Raw genomic sequence first — 2,738 nt, forward strand, 5'->3', positions numbered from 1 at the left:
TCAAGATAACAATGTTATCAGGACAACATTTTTATTAATAAAAGTAATCTGTTAGAGTTTGCAAAAATGTGGTGAGGAAAATTGGATTGTAATTCTTGCTCTATGTTGTTGAGTTACTTGCATTGTTATGAAATAATTGTATAGTTCCTGGAGTATTAAATTAATAAGTTGGAAATTTCTAGCTTCTCCCTATTATTGCCTTCTCACATACTACAGGAAACTGAACTGATTACAAAGAAAAAAAAAGTGAACAAAATATGCCAGTTAGTTCTACATATCAATCCATATGTTCAATATTCTACCTTCACTGTCTCAATTAATTTTAACCTTGCAGAGGATATGCTGTCTCCATTTCCATATGAGAAAGCAGAAATGTTTTTAGAAACAAAATATGTTTTCCTGAATCAAATGTGACCAAGATAAAATTTGAGCTCAGTTCTGGCTGACTGGCTCTAAAGCATGTAATTTCTCCAGACAGAAAGAATGAAAGAAAGCTGATGGCAGAAAAGGAGGTAAAGATGCAAAGATATAGAGGGTAAAAGACTCCACAGAGAAGTTTCCACAGAGGGATTTACTGAAAATAGGAAATATCTGGGAGAAGTTGCTGAAATGATCCCCCAAAGAGAAGAGTATATATTCTGGAGATGATATAGTTTTGTTGTAAAATGTATTGCAATGTACTATAGTAATCTGTTATTTCCTAAGAAAGAGCACAATGTTGGTATTTCAATATGTCCTTAACCCACACAGTTACAGTGTCTCATCAGCTTGCCTTTGTCCATTAAGATTAAAAAAAAATCTGCTCTAAATACATTTGTGCAAATGGGCTGTATGTGTTTTGTAACAAAGTTCCTTTTCTGTGTCTACTGGAGACATTTTGGCTCCTATCACAACATTGTCACTAAATGCTTTCAGTTAAATGTTTCATCTTTCTTCTGGCTAAAAATAAGTCACAGTGCCTAAAGTTAAAATTTCTTTTTTAAAATGAAAGTGTCCAAATCGCTTGAACGTTTACACACCAAATTTTTATTAGGAAATATAAAAGATTCTGAGGCTAGCAATTAGAACCCATGATTTTTTTCCCTGTATCTTAAAGAAACACAAGAAATCTATATGAGTACTTCTTATTTCAATAAAATTATGCCTCCTTAAACCTTTTCTCTTTAGGCTTTAGGAAGGTAGGTAGTATGGGGGCAGTAAGAGGTTGTAGAAAACTGTAACCAAGAGCAAAACTATGTGTGAGATTACCTCCCTAAGTTTTGAATCAATACTTTATGAAATGTCAATGGTGTTTTTCTAAAGACCAGATCTTTCTTCCTAAGAACCTTCATGGTATCTATGAGTAATGGTATTAAATTGACAATTCTCAAAATATAATAAAATGTGGGTCACCAATTGTATTCAGCTTAGAATTGGGTACTCAAAAAAAAAAAAAAACTCTAATTTGGTGTAACGTGTATTATTGGGAGGCCCAAAAATAGGATGTACACAGGAGTCACTGCCTTGTTGCAAAGTGATTATGTAACAGACTATTCATGGGCTGACTTTAAAGCAAACATGTCTTTCTACTGCAACGTGATATTTCTGAGTTCTCTGCATTCCTAAGGCTCATGTTGATTGTATTATTGTTGATGTGAAAGGGTCAGAAAGAGGAGAAATGAGAAAATCTAGGAGAGAGGGAGCATATCTATAATCTCATACTCCACAATCATCATTACCCAATTCTGTTTGTCATTTATGGGGCTTCCATAAAACAGCATCTTTAAAAATGTGATTCCATTAGGTAGAGGGTAAGCACATAGTATCAATGTTAAAAACTTTTGCTCTTGGGTACTGTTGGATTAATACTTTCCCAGCATCTTACCCACATCATACCAAATTCTGGAATTCCTATCCATTTTACTCAGACAGAGCTAAGTAACACTCTCTTCCTTAAAGTGTCCATTTGTTCATGTAAATCCTTTGCTTAGAAATCTAAAATAATTTTTACATAACTCTATTAAGACTCTCAAGATTAGCATTATTTCCTCTTTCTTCTGGCACACACATACACACAAAATATTTTACTATGAGAGAAGACATTCCTACACTACATGCTAATATCAATTACAATTCTTCATTGTCTCTTATCCAAATAGATCATTTTCCTATATTACCAAACTCTCAGATCCAAGTACTTTTAAAATGTAGCCTGCAGGGGATGGGGTTGTGGCTCAGTGGCAGAGCACTTGCTCAGAATGTGTGAAGCCCTGGGTTTGATCCTCAACACCACATATAAATAAATAAATAATAAAAGTACATCAACAGCCAAAAAGTATTTTTTTAAAAAAAATTTTAATGTAGCCTGCAGAAAAAAAAATTGGAAAAGGGCCTAAGAAATCAGTTCACATAAAAAGACAAACAGGCAATTTATTTCAATAAATATTTATATTTGTGGAAACTAAAAAGTTAACTAGATATTACAATGAGATATACTTTGCCTATCAACTCAACATATGTTAGATAGAAAGAAACACAATTTTATTATGAAAAAAATAATTGTATATATTTACTTTAGGTTACAACTTTAGTTTCATTGGTTAGTATGAGAACTCACTGGCATGATAATAACCAAGAATTATATAGACTTCTTTCAGTTATATGCAACAGTAAACCAGGATTGATTGATTTATATATATATATATATATATATATATATACACACACACACACACACACACACACACACACACATACAC

The sequence above is a fragment of the Marmota marmota genome, unplaced genomic scaffold (genome assembly GCF_001458135.2).
Source record: "Marmota marmota marmota unplaced genomic scaffold, marMar, whole genome shotgun sequence".
In the NCBI taxonomy this organism is placed as follows: domain Eukaryota; kingdom Metazoa; phylum Chordata; class Mammalia; order Rodentia; family Sciuridae; genus Marmota; species Marmota marmota.